Source organism: Camelus ferus, chromosome 2, assembly GCF_009834535.1.
Source record: "Camelus ferus isolate YT-003-E chromosome 2, BCGSAC_Cfer_1.0, whole genome shotgun sequence".
NCBI classification, from domain to species: domain Eukaryota; kingdom Metazoa; phylum Chordata; class Mammalia; order Artiodactyla; family Camelidae; genus Camelus; species Camelus ferus.
In genome coordinates this window covers 114,251,442-114,277,032 of record NC_045697.1, presented here as the reverse complement: position 1 = coordinate 114,277,032, position 25,591 = coordinate 114,251,442, and the positions used below count along the sequence as shown (strand labels likewise).

Sequence of the window (25,591 nt, the reverse complement as noted above, 5' to 3'; positions counted from 1 at the left end):
TTACCTCTCAAGTAATACTACCTTTCAACTTAATTTTTGTTGGGATAAAACTTTGATAAATCAGCAACCCAAAGTGACTGAAATAGTCACTGGAAATTGAAGAAGTTAATTTCTATGAAGTTTCAGTCATGCTTTAAATCAGAAAATGTCATGAAAAATACGTTTTTAAAAAAATACAAGCAATAAACTGTATAAGCGTGGTTGTACTGGGTAGTTCTTCAGATAGAATAAATATCTTTAATATAAACAAATATTTTATTTAATTCTCATATGATCTCAAACAATCCCTGATAAAATAACAGAATCATATTTTGAAATATGTTTTGGTCATATTTTTAAGTAGGTGATAAGTTTATCGTAGTTTATGTGAAAACATTGTTTAGTTTCTTTTGAGAGGAGTTTGGAAAAGCTAAGAACCATTAGAAAATAATGATAAATGACAGTGGATATGTTTCATTAAGCAGCTGCAGGGATTGGTATTAGATGGTGAAAAATGCTATGCTTGTTACATTATGGAGATGAAAAATAAATAAAGCAGCATTTTTGCAGAACCAGTTTAAACATTAAAAAAAAATCTTTTGTAAATATCTTAGTGTTTAGATTTTTGTTGTTCATGCATTTTCTGTAGGAGGGGAAGTGTTTCTGGGAGGACAAAAATGATGCATAAATTACATATTTCCTACTTGAACTATGTTATTCCTTCTTCTTAATCATTTTCATGGCTAGCGTGTAACAGAACTGGCAAATAGCAGGGGCACTATTTGGGTTTACGTATTCACTCAATGAACATTTGTTTTGTGGAGAAATGAAGGGGGCCTGAGAGTTTTTCTCACCGATATGTTTTCTGGGGTCTGGGATTTTCTTTAGAGGAAATGTCCTCAGAGAAATATGAGAAAGAATCATTTCTGCAATATCAAGAGAGCTTTCTGTTTTATCCCTGAAGGGAGAGCAAAAATCCTCCCTGCCTTCCAGACCTTCCAGGGCTCAGGTTTCAAATCTCTCAGCCAGCACGGCATTCGGTTTTTAACACACTGTAATCAGAATTTTCAATATGACTGATACATTCTTGTGAAACTGTAGTTGAATATATCACTTTATTACTGTGTCAGATAAATATTTATAAGTATCTTACCTAGCTAATACTGTATGTACAAAAATAATCAAAAAGCCTTTTGAGAAAAGTGCCTCTACGTAGCAGGCATTCCATCAAGTTGCTCCAACACCTGATGAGCTTTGACTGAAAAGGACAGAGGACAGATTAAAAAGATATTCCTGTTGCGCCTCTAGTACTAACACTCTCCCTTCTCTTTAGCAAAGAATCTGCAGGATGTGGCATTTTTTGAAGATCTTTCTCCTTATTCGCACAGGATTCAAAGATACAATCTTACTTTATGGTGATACTCAATCTAAGACAGGAATCAAATCACGCAGGCATCCGAAGGCCTCATATGTACACTTTCAAGAATATTTAGATAGTATGCTATTCTCTTTTTTTTTTTTTAACACTCTTGTCTTTTTTTTTTTATCAGAGTATAGTCAGTTTACAATGTTGCCAGAGAGAGAAAGAAAAAATCCATATGATATCGCTTACATGTGTGGAATCTGAAAAAAAAAAAAAAGACACCAATGGACTCTTCTACAAACCAGAAACAGACTCACAGACATATACAGAACAAACTTATGAGGGGAAGGTAGAGTGTGTGCTTAGCATGCATGAAGTCCTGGGTTCAATCCCCAGCACCTCCATCAAATAAATAAATAAATAATTACCTCCACACTGCCAAAAAAAAAGAAAAAACCTAAAGAAAAAAAAAAAAAAGATGGGATGTATTTACAATACCAGTAGCTATCCCATAAGCTTATTAAAAGGGTCAAATAAAAAGCAATCAGATGCAAAAAACAAACTCATGGTTACCAATGGGAGAAGGGGGTGAGAAGGGATAAATTGGGGGGGTGAGATTTGCTGATACTAACCACTATATACAAAATAGATAAACAACAGGGTCCTACTGTACAGCACAGGGAACTATATTCAATATCTTGTGGTAACCTATAAAGAAAAAGAATATGAAAATAAATGTGTGCATGTACGTGTATGAGACATTCCGTTGTGCACCAGAGATTGACACAACGTTGCAAACTGACTTGACTTAGACAGTGTGCTGTGTTTTACATATAAAGAAGACTATTTTGGTCAACCTTCAGGATTTTCTTTATTAGGAAAATAATGGATTCTCCCTTCACATGTGCTTGAAGACACAACCACGTGTTGGTTCTGTTATGTGGCTGAAGAGCTGCAGTTTTAGTCATAATATGCAAGAAAGTTAGCTGTCCTCCTTGTCCCAACGAGAGTTAATCATAGGACATTGATTATAACCGCCTTAAGTGTTTCTAAAGCCAGGTAATATAAAGATACTGTGTGTCTGTATGTCTCGATAATACTTTCTGGATCTAACACAGTGGACCCATTCATAATTTTCCAAACCAGAGGACTCTGGCAAATGGCTAGAGAGGCAGCACAGTCAGAGAAAACGGTGTGGTATTTCCACTTGGCTCTGCTTCGCTCTCCATTCATCTGCTTAGGTAACAAGGGGTAATAAACTCCACCATACGAGCAGTTTTACTAAGCCGGTATGTTCCGTCCTTCCAAAGCCCATGATGTTAATTATCTTTATTAATAGATCAATACCTAGGATGCGCTGCTGTATATTAAGTAAAATTTAAAGGGTGGCAGGTGCTATCTCTCCCAGAGACTCTTTAATTCATGTACTGCTGCTGGTAGATCATGGGAGACAAATAACACAAATGCTGTTATTGAAAAGAGGAACTCCATTCATATGTGGCTGGAAGGATTAAAAAAAAAATCATTCTGTTCCATCTCTAATGATGTCCATGGCATTATTGAGCAGAAGGATGTGTCCCAAAATTCATACTTGAAGATAGCTGAGCTGAATATATTTTGTGACGACGGCTTGAAAATAGTTTTTGAAACTTAATCATTCACTCACTGTGAGAAGTAATTTTTCTCCTATTATTTATGGCAAGAATCTACAGAGAGAAGTAAGGTATGAGACACGTATATTGAGCTTTGAGCTTTCCTGGTATCCTAGTGTTGAGTATATTTTATACTTGCTGGTTTACAAATTCCAAAAGAGAATTAATTTGCTGCTGTGTTGAAAAGCTGCATGAATTCTACATAAGGCATCCCCAAAATTACTTAAAACTTTATTCTATGTGAATGCTCAATGTTTATCACTGGCTTTGTGATTGATTAACTGGGTAAAATTAATCTTCTAGCTTAATGAGCTTCAGAGTCATTCTTGAAATCTATCTAAAATGGACCCATATAAATAAAACATTGGAATTTAATAGGTTGTAACTTCTTGAAGAGAGATAATATACACTCTGTATGGCTCTTTAATATCTATGATCCTGTAAAACATTAATGATCAAATATTCTCTCATGATTCTTCATAATGGTAAGATTTTTAAAAATACTCAAAAACACTCATGGTGGTGAAGATCATTTTTGTTATATCTAGCAAGTTTGCATGAATGGATGCTTTTCTCCATGCAAAGATGGTGATAATAATTTGTACAAAACTACAGTACTAATAGATTTATTCGTTTCCAATTCCTGCCTCCACAACTAATTACTAACTTAGCCAGTTGAAAACAACTCAAATTCATTATTCCACATTTTCTTGAGATGAGATGTCTGGGTCTAGAATAGTTCAGCTGGGCCCCCTGCTTTGAGTTTCTTCAGGCTTAAATCAGTGTCAGCTGGGCTGCACTCCTGTCTAAAGGCTCTAGGAATAAATCTGCTCCCAAGATCCTGCAGGTTGTGGACCAAATTCAGTTCCTGAAATTGTAGGACTGAAGTTTCCTTGCTGTCACTCTTACCTCCAAAGGCCTCTCTGTGAATAGTACAGGGGGCCCCCTGCATCTCAGAACCAGCATGGGCACATCAAATCCTTCCTATCTTTCAAATTTTGCTGAAGCTCCCTTCTGCTGCTTCTCTCTGGCTTCAGTAGCTGTAAGCGCTCTGCTTTTAAGGGCCCTCGTGACTAGTTAACTAGTTAGCCCCAGAACATATTAACAGATTCCCTGGATTGGGATGTGGATATGTTTGGAGCTCGGGACAGTTTCTGACTACCACCGATTTTTTTTGGTTATTTTACATATCCCATTTTTTTCAATATTGAATTATTTCAATCACATTTTATTTTTAAACTCCAATAACTTATTGATGTCCACTGAAACAGTCATATGCCAAAATGTACATGAGCAGTTTCTCTTATTTTGTATAGAATTATCATTTTTCTTCAAAGTGAAAAACAGCTAACAGTTTCTGGATTTATGAGAAAATTCCTAAAAATATGTATGGATTTTTGTCCGTTAAAAAAAATGAATAGATAGTAAGGATTTGTGGACTGGCACAGATGGCTAGAGGGTTTTGAAGAGGTGTGTTTAATATAAATTTCAAAAACTGGGCTTATATCCAGAGAAAAATGAAATTCAAAAAGACACCTGCACCCAATGTTCATAGCAGCACTATTTACAATAGCCAAGACATGGAAACAATCCAAATGTCCATCAACAGATGTCTGGATAAATAAAATGTGATATATATATATATATACACAATGGAACACTACTCAGCCTTAAAAAAAGAATAAAAGAATGCCATTTGCAGCAATATGGATGGACCTGAAGACTGTCATTCAAAATGAAGTGGGCCAGAAAGAGAAAGAAAAATGCCATATGACATCATTTATATGAAGAATCTAAAAAATAATAACAATAATAATAATGACATAAGAGAACCAATTTTTGAACATGTGTAAACATATCTGACTGTCCTTTATGATTGGATTTCTGCATTCTGTTGTTTCTTATTTTGTAGTTGGCTTTATTCCTTTGATAACTATGTAAGTTTAAAAAGCTAAAGATCAAATCTGTTCTTAGAAACAATAATTAGTACATATATGAAAACTAAAAAAATGTGCAGTATGCTGTGTATATGTATTTACATGCAATATAATGTGTATGTGCAGTCGCACTGTAATACTTCTACACAATAAAATGGAAAAAAATATATACATTTCAAAACTTGAATTCAGTTTCTTAATAGAGAGAAAGGTTAATTGTTTACTGGGTTAGGTACCAGAAGAGACTGGAACTGAAAACATAATCAATTATGAAGAGACTCTTAAGACATGTACAGTTTTGTGACATTATCTATATACGGAAATCTTAAGGTCCACTGACACTGAGTTGGTCAAAGGAAGTTTCCAGAGGTCATTCCTGACCTTTATAGTTTATAGACATTGCTTTGTGCACAATACTGTTTTAGCACTTTATACATATTAACTCATTTCATCCTAAAAATCCCCACGAGGTAGGCATAATTATTAAATTACATTTTATAGATGAGTAAGTAGGCCAAGGAGAAGTTAGATTTATTCAAGTTGTACAATAAGTAATGGTAGCACTTGGATAAACAAGCACTCTTAACATTAAGTTATGGAAATGTTTCTGTGGGTGAGTTTGTATATGCACACATTTCTCCCATGGTTGGTCATAGAGTCCATCAAAGACTCAAACAGGGGCCAAGAGTAGTTGGAGGAAAACATGGACTGTGTCAATTCAAGTGAGGAGAGCTTGAAAAGAAAAAGTGCCCCACAGTGAAGGACAGATATTATGAGTCTAAGTAGGAAAAAGACTGAAAGTAGTTGACAGACATAACAAGATGCAGATTACTGATGACCTTAAAAATGTCTTGGAATCACGGGAGTAAAGCCAAGTTGAAGTTAGTTAGCACCTGAGTTGATTAAAGGCAGTAGAAACAGCTGAGAGTGTCTATGAATGGGATTAAAAAAAGTTTAGTAGTCAAGACAGAGGAGTGCTCAATGGTGGCCTTATATATTTTATATTTCACAGACTAGACAGGCAGACATATGTTAAACAAATTAACATGTTTGATTTTTAATTGGAAGAAGAGTAGAAGAAATGAAAGTTAAAAAGGGATACTGTAAGCTTGCACACAGGTACAAAAAGTATCCATGGGTTGGAGGAATCTTTTCCACAATAATAGGAGGCAATTAGAAGCAATGGATCTTGATACAGGTTAATCCACTGGTTTATAGGCATAAAATTGATGATAATGATGTTCACTCTGAATGATGAATCAAGGCCATTTACTAAGACTGTCTGAAGAAAATGGAGATAATTTGACAGAGTTGCCGTGGAATACGAAGACAGAGATGACTTGGAAAATGTAGAAGCGTTGCTGCTGGGGCTGAATTTGTGACTACAATATTTTGTGAGATCTGTGGTACTGTCCAGGCAGGGGTCAGCAGGCACGTCCCATCAAGGTCAGAGAGGAGGCATTTTAAGATTCGTGATCCATAGGTTTCTGTAGCAACTACTCAATTATTGTTTTAACATGAAAGCAACCACAGAAAATACATGAATAAATGGGTAAGGCTGCGTTCTCAGAAAACATTATTTGCAAAAATACGTGGTGGGCTAGATTTAGCCCTCAAGCTGTAGTTGACAGACCTTGGCTCTGCAGGAATGTATATGCATTTGGTTGTAGACAAGGAAACAGAAACTTGTACTGCACCTGGGCGGAACTTGCCAATCCCGGGACAGGGTGGACAAGACGTGGGGGTGAGAATATAGACAAAAGAGTGCTCGAAGTGCTGGCCACGTAGGATGGACTGTGCTGGAAACATGAGCTAATTGAATCAGGAGGCTTATCCACAGGGAACAATTAGGGGATCAAAAATCAAAGGAGACAAATAACATGTATGTTGTGTGTTACTGGGTAGAAGAAAGAGAAACTAAAGTAGATGAAATAGAATATAGTAAAATCAGGATATAGCAATTTTCTGTCTATGTAAATGATGAAACAATATTATGTGTTTTTGGCAGTGTAGAGGAGAAGAAAATAATATAAGTATTATAACTTACAGGGAAAATATAAATAATGGGGGCAGAAAATAAAAATAGTAATAAATGAGGTAGATAGATAGATAGATAGATAGATAGATAGATAGATAGATAGAAGTGTATGATATCAGAGTAAAATAATTACATAAAGATTCTCCCCCAAATTAAAGATTGAATTACCATATGATAGAACAATTCCATTTCTAAGCATTACTGAAAGGAAATTAAAACAGGAACTTGAACAGACATTTGTACACCCATGTTCCTCTCAGCATTTTTCATAATAGCCAAAAAATGGAAATAGTTGAAGCATCCATCAACAGATAAATGAATAAACAAAAAGTTGAATTATTGTACCATACACAAAAAATTAACTCCAAATGGATCAAAGACCTAAACATAAGACCTCAAACTATAAAACTCAGAAGAAACATTAGGGAAAAGCTTCATGACAGTTGGCAATGATTTCTTGGATATGACACCAAATGCATAGATGAGAAAAGTAAAACTAGATAAATTGTACTCTATCAAAATTGAAAGTTTGTGCATCAAAGAACACAGTCAACAGAGTGGAAAGGAAACCTACATAATCGAGAGAAAATATTTGCAAATCATATATATGATAGGCATTAATATCTAAATTTCATAAATAACACCTACAACTCAGTAACAACAACAAAAAGAACCCTATTAAGAATGGGCAAAGGGCTTGAATAGATATTTTCCCAAAGAAGACATACAGATGCCAACAAGTATATGAAAAAAAGTGCTCAACAAACTAATTATGAGGGAAATGCAAATCAAAACCACAATATGTCACCTTGCTCCCATCAGGATGGCTACCGGATAAATGCACACACAAACATGCATGCACACACAGCAACAGAAGTTTTGGCCAGATGTGGAGAAATTGGGACCCTTGTGCGCTATTGGTGGGAATGTAAAATCATGACCACTATAGAAAAACAGTATGGAGGATCTTTAAAAAATTAAAAAATAGAACCACCTTATGATCCAGCAATTTCACTTCCAGGTTTATATACAAAATAATGGAAAGCAGGGTTTCAAAGTGCTGTTTGTAGCATCACTTTTAATAGTTAAGATGGAAGCAGCTCAAGTGTCCATAGATAGATCGATAGATAAACAGAATGTGATTGGTACAGACACTAGGATATTGGTGTAAAAAATAAAAACAAATTCTGACCTGTGCCACCACGTGGATGAACTGTGAAGACACGCTAAGTGAAATAAGCCAGCACAAAAAACAAATATTACATGATTTCATTAAAATGCAGTACGTAGAGTGGTCACATTTATAGGAAAAGAAAGTAAAACGGTGCTCGCCCAGGGCTGAGGACAGAGGGAAATGAGGGATTCATATCATAGGGGCATAAAATTTCAATGGTGGAAGATGAACAGTTCTGGAAATGGATGGTAATGATGGCTGCACAACAATGAGAAAGTACTGATGTCACAGAACTGTACACTGAAAAAATGGTTAAAATAGTAAATTTTATGTTCTCTATATTTTACAACAATAAAAACAAGAACTCTATAGCATCAAATTCTTTGGTCCCTTTGGTCACTGAAGTTAAGATATGCAGGTTTGGGTCAAAATATCATTGCCCACAGATTGGTGAACAAGTCAACTAGCCTCTCTGAGACTCAGTTACTAGAATTGTAAATGCAAATAATATTAATAATATTATACTATGGTGGTGTTGTGAGATTGAATGAGAAAATACATTTGAAGTACTTTGCACAATGTGCAACACATGGGAAGAAATTAATAGAAATTAATTTTTCTTTATTATCATTATTATTTCAATCTCCTGAGACTAAGATGGGTAAAATGATGATAAAGCTAACAAAATAATTAGCAGATGCAAAAAGAAACAAATGAATGTTCACAAGAAGAGAGCCCCAGTGATGGGTGAGTTCTCTTTTGAGTAGCTGAAAAAGAAAGCTATAGAGATGTCTAATAGGAAACTGGGAATTCCGAACCAAGTGTGCAGGAAAGTTCCTGACCAGAGACATTAATTTGGCAGTTGTTACAGTAAAAGGTTTCCATTCCCTACAAAGCTATATGGTATAGCTAGAAAGAAATAGATTATGGCTTCTAATTCTACTATGAATGTGACCTTGAGTACGTTGCTTAAAGTCTCAGTGGGAAAGAGAATGCTTACTTCATAGCTTTGTTCTAAATATATATGTTTAATTATTAAAATATTAATAAATAATTTATTTAATATAACAGTAATCTATTTAAACACATAGACAGTCCTTAGACACAGCTATAACAAGAATAATTGTATCTATTGACATAAGCACTTGATAAGATCCCAATAATAAAAACAAAAGCAACAACAGCAACAAACTAAAAGCATCACCACCAAGAGTAGCCACCATCTGAACATGTGAAACACTTGCTACCTACCTGTGCCAGCCCTGTCCTAAACATTTCACATAAATTTTCTCCTCTAATCTTCAGAAACTTCTGGGACCTATTTTTTCCTCTCCTCCACCATTTTTATAAATAGGTAGCACAAAGTGAGTAACTAGGGAGGGGATGAGAAACGTGGCCAGCTTCTTGGAGAGCATCTTTTTGGTTGATTCAGAAAGGACCAGTGAGAGAAGCAAGAGGACTTCAAGAAGGAAGGCTACTGTGTGCAAAGGAGGACTGAACAAGGACAAGCCTCACTCAACCAAAGCAGGAGAGAGTTAAACATACCTAAACCAGAGAATTTTTTTTTGCAGGGTAATCAAATTATAATATTATTTTATAATGAGATTTTTAAAATGTTTTCCTTCCATGCAGACGCCAAGCACTTGAATTATTGAATGACTTGGACGCTGTGACAGCATTTTAATGGACTTTCTATATACACGACAATTGAATCTAAATTTCCCTCACTCAGCTTTCACTGAAATGCGCTGGAGAGAGTTCATCTTAAAATAACTTTGCTGAGAAGGGAGGGGATTTTGCATAGTGTACCACATGTCCAAAAGCATAGAGAGGAGATCGCCAATGAGACATCCACTCCCAATTTTATTTGATGTTCAAATCCAGACAGGGTTTGGAAAAATAAAAAAGAAGTCGTTAATCATGGCTAATCTATGCCAATATTCTGTTGTAAATCAGCAAATTTCAGGCACAACAATTCATGTAAATACTTAATGTTACACACCATGTGCCGAAGCATCAAATATTTATCTTATGAATTAAATATAAGCACAGAATTTACCCTAAATAAATAATTATTTCCAATTAGCACTCAGGTCTGCTCCACTGAATACAAGTTAAATACTCTGAAGATGATGATTCATAAAAACTACTTTTACCCTATGAGTCTAACTAGTGGGTTAAGTGTTGAAGTCATACCTGACGTAGTCCCTGGGAAGTATTTAAATATAAGATAAATCTTAAGAAATACTTTTCTCAGAATCCTAGAATCTCTGTGTTCAGCAATGGAGCTGAAAATTCAATAGATGTTAGAGAGAAATTTGTTCCCAAACTGTGTTCTAGGCAACATTAGTTATATAAAATATTAATAGATGATTCATTTAAAAAAAACAGTTTGGGGGGGCAAATATATTGGGGAAATATTGAAGCAAACATCTTTAAGACATTTTTTAGAACTTTTAACAAAGCACTGTGAGTTTTCAAGAGAGCACCACTCAGGTGAAGATTTTCCTTGGACACAGAGCCCATGTACTACAAGATCCATTAGGAATGACTAAGGGCTGAACTCTGGGATCACATGGACTTGGGACAAAACCCAATTCTGCTAGTTTTTAGGTACATGACTGCAGATTGCTTAACCTCTCTGTGTCTAAATGTTCTCATCAAAAATTAAGAAAAAAAGTACAAAAAATGAAACAAACAAAACTATCTCATAAGGTTCTAATGGAGACTGAAAATTCATATTTTGAGGACTTAGAGTAGCATCTGGCAGAAAGGACCCCCCTCCATTAAAATTTGGTTGTTGTTACAACATGCTATGAATTGCATGTTGGTATCCTCCTCCCTCAAATTCATGTGTTGAAACTCTAAGCCCCAATGTGATGGTGTTTCATGGTGGGACTTTTGAAAGGTAATTAGGTAATGAGGGTGGAGCCCTGATGAGTAAGATTAATTCCCTTATAAAAAGAAAAAGAGACAGACATGGGACCTCTCTCTCACTCTCTCTCAACCTCTCTCTTCTCTCTGTCTCTGTCTGTCTGTCTCTCTGACTGTCTGTCTCCCTCTCTTTCTGCTCCATGTGAGGCTAAAATAAGAAAATGGGTCTCTGCAAACCAAGAAGTGAGCCCTCACCAGACACTGAATCTGCTAGCACTTTGATCTTGAACTTACAGCCTCAGAAGTGTGAGGAAAAAAAAAAAATATATATATATATTGTTTAAGCCACTCAGTCTTGTATTTTTGCCATAGGATCCCAACCTAAGACACTGATTCCTCCAAGCATCTCTGAGGAGCAGTGTACCAATGGGAATCTCTATTTGAGCATGTTTCACAAATATACTGTCCTACAGTTTCAATCACATTAGTCCAGGATTTGTTACTACTTACGCTGCCCGTGGTAGATGCTTGAGTAGGTCTTTTATTGAGTGAGCATAGATGTGAATCATTAGATGTAAGGAAATAATTCATCCAAACGAGATACCAAATCTCACCAAAAATGATTCTGTTTCAGAAGCAATCAGAGCCAGTAAGAACATTTTCTCAGGTCAGAGATCCCTTTTAGATGAGCTGGGGACTCTAACAGGTCTTTTGACAAGATAGGGGGAGTGGGGATAAAAGGCTAAGGAAGGGTCTTTAGAATCACAGAAGACCACACCACATTTAATAAGCACATGTAATAAACATGCTAAACTGTGAACAATTAAATGATTTACATGTAATAAAATGTTACTAGAGGCAGCATGTTGTAATGGAAAGACTCACTTATGAAGTGATTATGGGACTGTTGATTTAGTTCTTTGAATCCTAACTTCCTTTCTGAGGTTGTTGTGAGGATGGCTAGTTGGCGTTTCCCTTCTGTGAACCCTAAACATTTTGTGGTTTACATACTGGTACACTGTATGGCACAAGCTTACTTTACCAAAACAGAACACTTCTAGAAACTGAAATTTTTGTTTTTTGTATTTTATAAATATGACCACCATAAAAAAAAAAAACTCTGTTAGCAGAGTATAGATAAGATAGGGTGTTCTAATTATACATAATAATACTTATGGTTATTTTATTAATCTATATCAAATATTCAGAATTAACTAAAAAGTTTTTGGCAAGATTGTTGACCCTTATGTAGCTGGAGGTGGAAAGAAAGTTCAAGTACAAAATATACCTTATTTTACTTCTGCCTCTCATTAAATTTTAGTTAAATAGAAAATGTAAATATTATCTACAGAACCTAGTTAATACAAACAACCAGATCAAAACAAGGGCAGAAGACCCAAAGAGACATCTCTCCAATGAAGACATCCAGATGGCCAGCAGGCCCTTAAAAAGATGCTCATATTGCTAATTATTAAAGAAATGCAAATCAAAACTACAATGAGGTGTCGCCTCACACCAGTCAGAATGGCCATCATTCAAAAGTCTACAAATAATAAATGCTGGAGAGGCTGTGAAGAAAAGGGAACCCTCCTACACTATTGGTGGGAACATAAATTGGTGCAGCTACTATGGAGGACAGTATAGAGGTTCCTTAGAAAACTAAAAATAGCCTTACCATAAAATCTAGCTATCCTATTCCTGGGTGTATATCCAGAAAAAATTCTAATTCAAAAAGAAACATACATCCTCAATGTTCATAGCAGCACTATTTACAACAGCCAAGACATGGAAGCTATCCAAATGTCCACTGACAGATGACTGGATAAAGAAGTTGTTGTATATTTATACAGTGGAATACTACTCAGCCATAAAAAGAATGAAATATTGTATTTTGCAGCAAAATGGATGGCTCTAGAGATTATCATATTAAGTTAAGTAAGTCAGACAAAGACAAATCTCATATGATATCACTTATATATGGAATCCAAAAAAAAAGATATAAATCTTTTTTACAAACTGAAAACAGACTCACAGACATAGAAAACAAACTATGGTTACCAAAGGAGAAAGGGCAGGGGAGGGATACATTAGGGGCTGGGGATTAACAGATACACATTATAATATATGAAATAGATAAACAACTAGGACCTATGGTATAGCTCAGGGAGCTATATTCAATTTCTTGTAATAAAACGTAATGTAAAATAATCTGAAAAAATATATATCTACGTATATGTATAACTAAATCACTCTGCTGTACATCTAAACTAACATTGTAAATCATCTACATTTCAATTAAAATATAAATACATTTATTCTTAGAATTAAAAAAAAGAATTGGTCTCTAAGTAACAAAGAGGTAAGAAGTGCAAAGGAAAAAACAGATTAGCAAGAATTTGAGTAAAGAAGTTTTTAAAGAAGATGAACGGAGAGGAACAGAGAAAGAGAAAATGACATTGAAAGAAAGAGAGCAAGTGGAGAGGTGGAAAGAAAGTGTAAATTTTGGGGAAGAGAAAGGCAGATGGATGAAGATGTAAAAATGCACCAGGATGAGGGAACAGTAAAGGACAAGAACCAGGTAATTACAGAGGAATTCAGCATGTAGGAAGCCAACGGTGCACTTGCTGCTGAATGAAAGTCTGATTAAATAATCCTGTAGCCTTGAATCTCTAGTCAATCCAATTTATAGAACATCCTTCAACTAGGCTCTAGCCAAAAATATATTGCTATGATTCAGGGATCAAATCCAGAAAAAGGATCAAACTGGCCTAAAAAGGAGATTACGTAGCTCACTTCTTGATGGATTATTGTTTTATTGGTATATAAATATTTGGACTGATTGTTCTGGTGTCACATAATACTTTAGATGTGCACAGGGTGAGAGCGAATCTTAACTCTAGGTGTCATTTCTATAGAACAACTTGGAAACAGGAGAAAACTTCTCACCATTCACTTCAGGTTTCAATGGACTCTGGAAAGTGTGATAGAAACATTTGCTCTGTATCAAGGGGTTTAGTGCTGCCTGTGGCATCGTGTCCAACCTCTGGCTTAAAATGTTAAAAGGTTTCCCACCTCAAAAGCTTTTATACACTTACATTCAGTGTACTCTCTCATGCCTTGCTTACAAAAAGAGGTTCGAGTCCATTATACATTTTGTATTTTGCCCACTTTATGAGATAGACATTTAATTCTTAATTCTCTAAGGTGTGATAGCATTTCCCTAATATTATGGAAAGTCTCAAAAGTTGACATAATCCTGCCTTCCGTGTGTTTATAATGTTTACCTCGCATATAACTAGTAGACATCTGGCATAGATACCAACTACACATTTGTAGAATGACGTAGTGCTGTTTGAGTTTTATGTTGAAAATGTAAGATCAATTGTTGCAGATGATCATGGCTTTTGTGAAAATAAATAAAGGAAAACCTCGTGGAAAATGGAGTCAGGAAGCCCTGAAGGGAGCGCTCTCAGGTACCTGTCATTCATTAAACCTACATAACTAGCAGGAAGACTGAAGATAAGGATTATTTTAACAAGGTCTGTTTGTGTAGAATTCTGTGTATGTAATTCTCTCAGCCTCAACGTCTTATCCTTGATGAGAAGAATGTTACTTTGCTTCTGGTATAATTCCGTCTCCTGCTTTTAAGAAAAGGAAGGAAGGTCCCTCCCTGCCCTCAGCAGCAAAGCAGGAAAACCTGCTTACAGCCAGTAAAGAACAGCCACAGCCTGGAAGTCTTGTTCTCCTATTAACTTTGATTCAAAACAACCCTCCTCAATTTTCTCCAAAAATCTGATGAAAGGTGACCTTCCCTTTGTCTCTTTGGACTTTCCTGTGATTCACCATAGCTTGTCTGTCCCAAACTACAATTCTCTGCTATCCCAAAATAAAATCATCTTGCTGGTAAAACAACCGACCATTTTATTTTGAAGGTTGACACTATCACACAATAAGTTAAAAGAGCTTTTAAAAATTATTTTCTGAAGCAGTGGTAGATTATATCTGATGATTTATCTTTTCAAATTCTCCATATTAACCATCAAGGTTAACAAGGCTTTATCCTCTCTAAGCTCTTAAATGTATTTAAAATTTAAAGTATATTATATAATATTTATTTTAAAATAAACACATTATAATATTATGAATATTGGATATTTTACATATAATGGTATACACAGAATATGTGGACGGTATCGTGACAGATACAAATCATTTCAGCTAATATTTATTTATTTATATATCTGGAAAATAGTATGTTGCCTCTTTTCACTGATGACATATCAACTTGGAGATAAAGATAATACTTAATCATGTAAACATTTATACCCTAAATAAAAAAATAATCATCTTACTATACATTATTCCATATATAGCAAAAGATTTGTCTATAATTTTAACCCCATAAATACAGATAGCCATTTATTGTACTTTTTTTTTAATAAATAACAGAACTCTGGCAATTTGATTGTCCCAAATCAAGATCTATTTATCACTATAGCCATCCTACTACAACTGACTGTTTATTCAGCTCCACAAATAAATTAAGTCAGTAGAGTTATCCAATTAAGATTATCAAAAATAATTTCCAACCTTTGAGTCATTTTACAGTACATTATTGCTTCAAGTCTGAATGGTTTCAGCATTGCTGAAAAGTTGATATATGCAGCAAATAATTTAGTATACATCTTAGTGATCCATTTTCTGTATATAGTTTTAGAAGATTACGGAATTTCATTATGTTACTGGTTTTGCTTCACACTTTTACTGAATGGTAAATTGTTAAATGTATCCATTTAAGTAACAGAAAGTAAGTCAAATGAAACTCCTCTCTCCGCCTGCACCAAGAATTTAGAAATAAGGGGAAACATGGTGTCTTTAAAGCAGGTTCTTCTGCTGAAACAGCAGCTTATATGGAACACACATATAAACGTGTGAAAAATTAGAAAATTGGCATCAGTCCTCTGGGCTAGATTAATGGGAAACATTTTCTTATATAGATGAACCCACTGGAATGTGATTCCAAATCAGGCAAACAAGCTCTCAGGGTGGACTCAGACTCTTGATCTGGGCAAGTAACTGAGATGAGTCATTAGTGAGGCTGTCCCTCACCTCTGCCCTGACACAGACATGTGTCACCACACAGGCTGAGACGGGTGTCACGTGACATTGTTTTTCATTTCTTGGCTTTATACAATATTTAATTTAAGAGAACACCCTATGTTTAATTATATATTTATTTACATATGTTTAATTGCATATTTATATATAAATTATATATTTATTTAGAATATTTAAAGAGAATACTCTACGTTTAATTATGTATTTATTGATAACCACAGGTTTAAATACATTTCTGTCGTTAACATGTAAAAATTAAGTTCCATAGTTACATAGCTTTGTGTTATAAAAAGTTCAAGTGGCAATAGATGTATGCATCTGTTATTCCCTCTCAGATGCAGGAGTAGCTCCCCAATCACAGTTATTTTTTTTCAGTTTACGATCTTGCTAGGACAACCTAAAGACAGTCCCATCCTGCTCACCCAATTCCAGAAGAAGCCGAGGGCGGTAACTGGGCTGCAGCTATTGAGGGAGCCTAAGTCACTCTTTGAGACATTGTTAGATAGGTGCTAATGACAAGACAGGATTGTGAGGAACAGCTACCAGGTCTCAGGTCGCAACTTGTCAATTTCATAGAATTGGCTGTATCTTTCCACCTACCCTCCTCCACCCTTCAAGTCACAGTGTCCATACAGTGCTGATTCTCCAGTAGAAATAATGGGGTACAATGGTGGCCATTTTCTCCATTGACTGGTAATAACTGTTGTATATCAGTGATGCATGAAAAAATTAGGGGGAGGGTAGAGCTCAGTGGTAGAGCACGTGCCTAGCACGTGCAAGGTCCTGGGTTCAATCCCCAGCACTTCCATTAAAATAAATAAAAATCTAAGTACTCTCCCTCTCCAAAAAAAATTAGTCTTTTTCTTCAAAACAGAAGGGTTATCTTAAGAGGAAAATTTAAGCAAAAGAACCAGAACAAATTGAAGAGTTTGATCATAACAAGGAAGACACAATATATTAAGAGCCAAAGATGGAGCTGGGGAAACATGTGGAAGGTTAATATGAAAGCCAGGAAACAGTGTGGAGTCCATGAGCTAATTTGAGAAGACATTTCTTGAGCTGTTCTCTCAAAGGTTTTCAGTAACACCAGTGGAGAGGACACACACATGTTATGAAGTGTTGTAAACCAGAGAAAAAAGGAAGTTAATAGCGCCTCAGGAACAATGAAAAGGTCTACTTAATGATTAGGCTTGAGATTTTTTTAAAAAAAGTAAGTATGCAGAAATATTACTTATGTAAAAAAAAAAAATGAAAAATGCTTTTAAAAAAGGAGGCTCTAGGGGAAAAAATAAAGTACAATATACAACTTTGCAGCAAGGGGAGGCCAGCCCAGAACAATGGAGAGGGAGCAGGGGCCATTAAGTAATAGCCTGGGGTCAATCCCACAGTGATGAAATGAGGCAATTGGCTGAGATTTCTTAAAAGGAAGCTTATTTATGTTCTCATTTTGCAAAATATCCTTAATACCTCCTAGCAGTTTCGTTTAAGTGTTTAATAGCATTTTAAAAACAGAATTTTCAAGTTTTATAGAAATTTAAATGGTGATGGACGCACAATACACCTGAATATTGAATGTGAAGGACTCTAGTGTGTGTGAGTGTCTGTGTGTGCACTTTCAGATAAAAAGATCTGAGCTCATAAGTACTCTTAAATTATTTTAATTCTCTTAAACAAATAGATCTTAGTTTACACGGTAAATCTTAGAATAACACATTATTCTTCTAGTCAAGGAATAATCCCTTTTATTTTCCAGGGCTTTTGAAAATTTCAGTGTATTTTGAGCCAATGGCATTGACTCCAAACCTAAATAATGTCTGCTCAGTTCTTAAGACAATTGCCTTGGCTATATCATTTTTGTATCTACTGATGGGTGCTGATTTTTTCGTCTGTTCATTTATTATTTTTGCTGGATATATTTGGTTTCCCAAGAAAATTGTAACTTCCTTAAATGCTGGGATTTAACTTTTTGAAGGGGACCGCCTTGAATAATTACTTTGTTCCTCACATTCTTAAAGCTTAATAAAAGCTTTATTTAGTCATGAAAAGTAAAAAGAGGTGCATATGCTGAAATAAAGAACAATTTATAGTATAATGTAATTATTCTAAATATTAGTGCCTATGGTATATATGCATTCATTTGCCTGTTGCATTAAATTATATTGTTAGTCTTACTTTTCTATATCGTAATATATGAAATAATGTGTTTATCTGATAATAATTACCAATTTAATGATGTTTTTGATGAAATATATTTCTTTGTGTTTCATTATAAGTACTAAGGGACTAGTATTTTTCAGTGTTCAAAGAGAGGTAAAAATATCTATTAGAAATAACCAATAGCTTTTTTTTTTTTTTGGTCAAATAACTTACTCAGCAAACAGCAGGCAATTTGAGTTGGTTCCTTTTATTTTATGCAGTAATAGTCAAATTACTTTCCTGAGATTTTATTTTCTATAACTAACATAAAGAAAGCTTACAGTTTCTCAAATTTAATCTTTAGTTTCCAGTTTTCACCATCTGCCTATCTTTCTCTGTAGATTCTCAACATTATAAAATGCAGTATTTGCATTTTGATATATACATAGAGTGTGAACTTTTTAGCAAAACTACATCAATCAGATATACTATAATTTATTTTCAAACCATTGCATCAAATGGGAGGAAATTTTGGACTGGAATAGAAAACCCAAATTTAGTTTTGATCATTTAAATACATTTTAACTACAGCAATCTCCTTTGAAATTTAAGTATAAATAGCATAATGTAATAAAGTCAGCATGAGAAATATGTGATTAAATCATAGTCCTCAATAATAGTAATTCAGAGGGAAATTTAGTTGACATCTGAGTCAATTACTTTTTTGAAATATTATGTATATATCAAAAACTGAAAATATTTTGGAGATTTTTGTCATAATTTAATGGTAAAAGTAAAGGATTATGAAAGTACGTTTTAAAAACAACAATTTTCTCTAAAGGACTCTGAAGACTTTTTAGTTTCATTAAATTTTTGAATAATCTTTCATTCGATTGTGGTATTCTTTTAAAATGGGAAATATCTGTCTCCTGATGTTTTCCAAAACTTGTTCTCAATAATACAAAGGAGCCATTTACAAAAATTTACCAGAACTTCTCCCTTACTTTGCCTACTATTTAGAGTAATATCGATTAATAGAAATATATTCTGATTTAAAAATAAGATTAGAAAACATCATTGGAAGATAAAGTTGACAGGAATTGATTCATTTAATTATTTCCCCCCATATTCCAAGCAGAGCAATAATGGAAAGAGAGGAGGAGAAACAAATTCAGAATCACCATTAAAGACTTCTTGTGATTCTCAAGATTCAAATAGATGTACTTTAAAGATTAATTCCAATCTATGAGCATCTAATACACATGGACATACCAATTTTAATTGATTAGGTGATTAAGACATAAAGAATAGCTATTTACCAAATCCATCTTTTTGAGTTCTGATTGTACTTTTAAAAATATTTTTAATTAAAGTATAGTAGATTTACAGTGTTGTGTTAGTGTGTGGTGTACAGCATAGTGATTCAGATATACATATGTATATATTCCTTTTTGGATTCTTTTTCATTACAGGTTATTACAAGATACTGAATATAGTTCCTGTGCTCAACAGTTGGTCCTTGTTGTTTATCTCTTTTGATATAGTGGTGTATATCTGTTAATCCCAAACTCCTAATTTATCCCTCCCTGCCCTTTCACCTTTGGTAACCATAAATTTATTTTCTATGTCTGTGAGTCTCTTTCTGTTTTGTAAATAAGTTCATTTGTATCATTTTTTTAAAGATTTCACATGTAAGTGATATCAGATATTTGTCTTTCTCTATCTGATTTACTTCACTTAATATGATCATCTCTAGTTATGTCTATGTTGCTGCAAATGGCATCATTTCATTATTTTTTATGGCTGAGTAGTATTCTGTTGTATAAATATACCACAGCATCTGTATCCAGTCATCTGTTGATGGACATTTAGGTTGCTTCCATTTCTTGGCTATTGTATATAGAGCTGCTATGAACAGTGGGGTGCACATGTCTTTTCGAATTAGGGTTTTCTCTGGATGTTTCACCAAATCCATTTTTTTCTTCCTGAATTCAGCAGTGTGTGCATTTTTCAGTGTTTCCTGTAGCAGATGTGGTTGAATGACAGAGACAATAAGAAATCAGCACAGGTTTATGCAGTGACTCTGGGCCAGGACCACAAGCTGGGTGGGCCCCATGGCACATTCCTTTCATGGCCCTGATGCAGATAAACAGGTGACACTCTGAAGTCATGTGCTGAAGATAATGAAGCCATTAGATGTAAGGACCTGAGTCCCTCAATTATTACTTGGAGGAAAATTAGTAGCCTTTCAGAAACATGTTTTTATTTTTACATAAGCAAGAAAAAAAAGTCTGTCATATTTATGCCATCACAATGTTTTTGTTGATTTGTTGCAACCCCCTAGAGTCATTTTATTAATACAATAATATTTCAAAGATCCTTCATTATTAGAATTCAAAAGGTGATTTACCAAAAAAAGCAAAGGCTTTACAAATGGAAAATGTACATATTTGTAAACTCTTTTAAATAAAGATATTTAGTTAAACATCAGTTAAATTAAAGGGCAGTGAAGAGTTGGATGGTGAATATGTGATAGGGTCCATTGGGCATGTTACAATTCATATTTTCTAAAAGGATGTTTTATTTGGGAGGAGGGTATTTTTTAACCACAAAAAAGACATTGGGTTTTTTAGAAAAGTTATCTGACAATTTTAGAATCTGTGCTTTCCTCTGCTGGATTATATTTTCTCTGAGGGTAAAGTTGTATATCATGAATCTTTCTAGGCCAGAGTTAAGTTCTATTTACCAAATGATAGATGTTCAATACATTTTTATTGAATAATTGAAAAAAATGTATGTTTTCTGTGTCTAAGTTTACTTTAGCAGTTATGACATTTATTGGACATCATAATATGTGATAAAAAAATATTGCCAGCTGTATCAGTAAATAAAGGATGTGGCCATCAAGTCATCAGCCACTGCTGTGGTCCCCCACGGGGAGCCGGATGGAAGTCAGGATGCTGACAAGCAGGCAGCCCGGCCTCTGCCGCCATCCTCAGTGGTACCCCCTGAGGAGACACAGGATATAGAACAGGACACGGCCCTAGACAGCTAAGATGCACATGAAAGGAATGATTTCAATGAGCCCAGACTCTTGTATCTTCCCATACATAGAAAAGTGCTAAATTCATTAACTTGAGATGTCTGGTTTTCTTTAACAGTAATCTCTGATGCTCTGACTACCTGGTCTCTGCTGTAAGAACTCCTGTATATCCTGCCCCCCCCCCACGTCTTTGGAGCAGTCCCTCAGAGCAATCTGAGAGGCTGTCATCCTGGGCTCAAGGGGGTTTGAGTCCTCAGAAAGTCCACCGAACAAATCATCACTCTCAACTTTTAGGCTGTGCGTTTTATTTCAGTCGACAAGTAAAGCACGTATTTTCCCGTGTTCGCTGTGTTTTATAAACAGGATATGCACGCAAGCAGGAAGATCAACAGAGACAGAGGTGAATATTTTGATACGGTCGCGCCATGGACAGGGACCGATTCCGGTAGACCAAGAGTGTGCCAAAGGCTGTGTCAGTAGAGGCAGAATATGTGGTCCTGTCCTCCACCAGGTCTCTGGTGAAGAGGGAAGTGATGAGAGAAGTGGACTTGGAAACTCTGCGTTTTGTAGATGCCAGTGGCGGGGAATTTAGGCCCTTTGGGAAATAGATTAACTCCCATGAGGAAAAATCAGAGTTACAAAACTTTCAATCTCACTAGACGTAATGAGAAGAAGGAGGCAAGTGGCCCCTACCTCTAGGAACAGTCTTTGTGACATTAGATTAATTATTTCTCTGCCAATATAACCTCTGGCTAGTACATTAATGACAAAATCCTTATAGATACGCAATATAGTATCATATATATGTAACACTATACATTATGTATGTAAATACTACCTATGAGTGTATATTTATATATAAGTTCTGGTATTTAACAGCAAAAGCTCTTTAAAATATTAATTTTAATTCAATAACAAACTGGAAAATATTAAAAATTTCCATTTTGTGACTCAGAGCTAAAGGAAACAAGAATCAAATAATAATCAGTTCCAGGATTGTCAGTGAAGAGAAGGGATTCTACCTAAACAATAGGAAATCAAGAGATACACCAAGAGAGAACTAGATTTTCAAGTTGAAAATCAACACAAATCACATTACAATGAATGTATACAATTAAGTCTGATAGCATGCAATTGAAATTTCTACCAATTTTCCTTCAAAATTATCTCATTCGAAGCATTTCTTATGAACGAAAAATAATTTCCAGTTTTGTTTTGAGCCATCAAATAACACACACCTCGTAAATGAGAAGGGAACGAGAATCCTTTTGGCCACTGTGCCAGGAGGGAGCGTAACAGCAGGTGATTACAATAAAAACCACCTTGTTGTTCCGTAGTTAACATCTGTGCTTTCTAAATGGTAAAGTAAATGAACATAATGGATAGAGTTTTGGATTCACGTTTTGCCACCTGCCTTTACACGAGCGTTTGCAGTGTCGTCAAACCACGGAGCCAAAATCTCAGATACTTACGGCCAATTTTCCCCTTAAAGGATTGTTTTGCATCAGTGACAAGGAACAAACACGTTTTGCAATTTTGTTTGCAAAGAAAAAGCAATAATTAAGGGAAAGATGAGAATCAGAAGCATTTTTGAGATGAATAGAGACCAGAAACAAAGACACAGTGGAATTCCAGAATCGGCTTATTGTTTTCAATGGTTTTAAAAATATATATGATATAAATATTACAGATTTAAGTAACAACCAGTACCGTTGGAACTTTTGGCTGATGTAATATCATATATAGGGATTTAACGTAGGTGAAAATATTTCCTGTTGGCCAAGCGGAGTTCTCTTTGTGGTTATGATTATAGTACAGAGAACTATTGGCCACTGATCTTAGGTCTTAAGACATGTTTTTTTGTGTGTGTTTTTTTGCCCTTTCGGAACACCTCCTGTTCTCCAAGTTGTGTACCTTGAAAGGAAGTGAACATACTGCCAACTAATTCCAGAGAATTTCTTGCCTGTTATGATATACTTTCCTAGTTCTTAAGTGGGTACGAGAATTAATAAAGATATCTATAATTGGATTTTTAAAAATTTGAGTGCTTATTGTTTTGGATCATAATATTTGCCTTGACCAAAATTACTTTCCCCTGCTTAAGTGAAAGATTTTGGTGAAGGTGAAATTGTGTCTGAGGGTATATTTTTGTAGAGGTGGAGCATTTGATTCTTCTCTGTTCACTTGCTTTGTGGCTTTAAGAGAAGGTCTTACGGGCTCTGGCCTTGAGATGCTCTGTTTACAAAGTGAAGGTATCAGTATTGAAGTCAAGATGATCCTGTGTGCTTTAGACACAAAATTAAATGAAAAATACTCTTTGATGAAATGTTTGGGAAATAGTCTCTCTCTAATTACTCAACAAAGAGACCTGTGAACCTCAAAATGTTAAGGACTTCAAGAAATCTTGAAGAAAAACTGAAATAAATAAATGAACAAGTCAATCTTCATTTCCTCGAATTGACCAGAGTACTTGAACACACTGGGATGGGGGGAGGGCGGTGAGCACACATATTAACATCTCCCCGCCCCCTCGGGGGCTGCATTGCTATTCTGAGGGGAAGGGTGTGAGGGATGGCATATGGGCTCCCACCAGCAGTAAACTGTTATGATGTTTAGCTTATTTGATAATCACAATTCTTGCACGTTCTCCAAAATTCAACATGAGCCTTTCGTGACTTAGCACAAGGAAACATTTTGGCTCTTTTAGTCATTCCCAAATATCTAATCAATAGACATACTGTAAATTCTTGTCTGGACTGTGAAATTCATTTTTCCCCCTTCGAAATACACCTCATACCACACATCTGATAAGACAAGCAAGCACCATCTGCCTAGTTTATAAACTGACATATTATCACCTGAATGCATTCTTTTGTGCCATTTTGTGGGGGAAATGATACAATCTTTGGAAATAAAATAGAAAAATTTAAATTTCCAAGGTTATTCTCTGTCCTGTTAAGAAGTACACATGCATCATATGTGAACATTAAAATTGCTATCATTTAAATTCCCAATTCCAAAAATGTACATTGCTATATGAAAGATAATCAAATATGGTTAAATTTTTATATATTGAAATTCAATATAATATTTTATTCTAGTGTTTTTCCACAAAATTTTCCTTTTGAACAGTAAGAACTGTTTAAAAATATCTCTTAAAGTAATGACGTTCACAAGTAACTTTTACTGTGTTTGCAATACTTATACTTATGAATAGCATATGAATGCATCATATATATTTACATATAATATATACACATATACATTGTATACAAATAATGCGATTCTGAAAAATCAAAAAAATTCCTATGTAGAATAGATAAACAAGATTATACTGTATAGCACAGGGAAATATATACAAGATCTTATGGTAGCTCACAGAGAAAAAAATGTGACAATGAATATATATATGTTCATGTATAACTGAAAAATTGTGCTCTACACTGGAATTTGACACAACATTGTAAAATTATTATAAATCAATAAAAAATGTTAAAAAATTCCTATGATTTGAGAGAGAATTTGCAGAAAAACATATTTTAAAAGACTAGTAAAAGTAATGACTTGTGTCTTTATTGACCTATTAAGTGATTTGAATAATAGCAAGGGACGTTGCCCAATTAAGACCATTAATTCATTCAACAGATTCTTAGTGCCTCTGGTTTAGTATGTGCCAAGGACGGTTAATATAGAGTTGAAAACTCCCTGACAGTAAAGCTAGTGGAAAATTCCTACCTGTAAACAAACCATTATAACACAAGACAGGGAGTGTCTGACACTTTTATGCGTGGTATATATCTGCAAGTCTGGAGGACACTTCAGATTAGGGGATGACTGACTAATCGTTGTCTCAGGGCAAGGACCAAGAAAGAATCCATAGATGATATGAAAACTGAACTAAAAAATGAGCCATAAAATAGGATGAGGTGGTGGTGAATTTCGTGCGGAGAGATGATCTTTCCAGAAGCCAGAACACTAGTAGAAATGCAGGGAGTTGGTAATGAGTAAGAATTCTTCCTCCCCCTCATATAATGAGTCATTCTGCCCATGGAAGATGCTGAAGGATGCTGGTGGATCATGAGCTGTTCATGGACACACTCGTGTGATGCTCTAAGGAGTTTGGACTAGAGCAGGGAGTCTATTTTAAGCAAAGCTACTATAAAACCAAATTTGGACATTAGAATGAGCACTGTGGAGGCAGGGTCAGAATAGACTGTTGGCACTATTTACAGTAGCTGAGACACGGAAGTAACCTAAATGTCTATGAACAGATGACT

General features: G+C 35.0%; 1 protein-coding gene across 2 annotated transcripts in view; it reads right to left on the bottom strand.

Annotated features, from left to right (window-relative positions):
* FSTL5 (follistatin like 5) overlaps positions 1-25,591 on the bottom strand; it is a 667,511-nt gene that overhangs the window by 332,894 nt on the left and 309,026 nt on the right. The gene's annotated exons all lie outside the window — the stretch shown is intronic.